Below are 301 nucleotides of genomic sequence, written 5' to 3' on the forward strand. Positions count from 1 at the left end.
AGAGAGAGAGAGAGAGAGAGAGAGGGAGAGAGAGAATGTAACACACAAGACAATACAATGGGTTCCTCATGTTGTCCTCAGGTCAAATTGACCCGTTGTCCTATATCAATGTTCTTTTTAATTCCCCAAAATAACATGATTGATTCCACACAACGCTCTTTGCCAAGTACAAATCTCTACTTTCATTAATTTTGGGGTGTCTTATTCAATTTTATAGCATTTGAAAAAACAATTGATGTGTTTTTGAAATAGTATTGAGTAAAAGTTGACATATTCCGGTCTGTGATTATCATCAACATCC

General features: G+C 35.5%; 1 protein-coding gene across 2 annotated transcripts in view; it reads right to left on the reverse strand.

Moving 5' to 3' along the window:
* Positions 1 to 301, reverse strand: part of gtf3c2 (general transcription factor IIIC, polypeptide 2, beta) — a 29,699-nt gene that overhangs the window by 11,937 nt on the left and 17,461 nt on the right. The window lies entirely within an intron of this gene.

The sequence above is a fragment of the Etheostoma spectabile genome, chromosome 18 (genome assembly GCF_008692095.1).
Source record: "Etheostoma spectabile isolate EspeVRDwgs_2016 chromosome 18, UIUC_Espe_1.0, whole genome shotgun sequence".
NCBI classification, from domain to species: domain Eukaryota; kingdom Metazoa; phylum Chordata; class Actinopteri; order Perciformes; family Percidae; genus Etheostoma; species Etheostoma spectabile.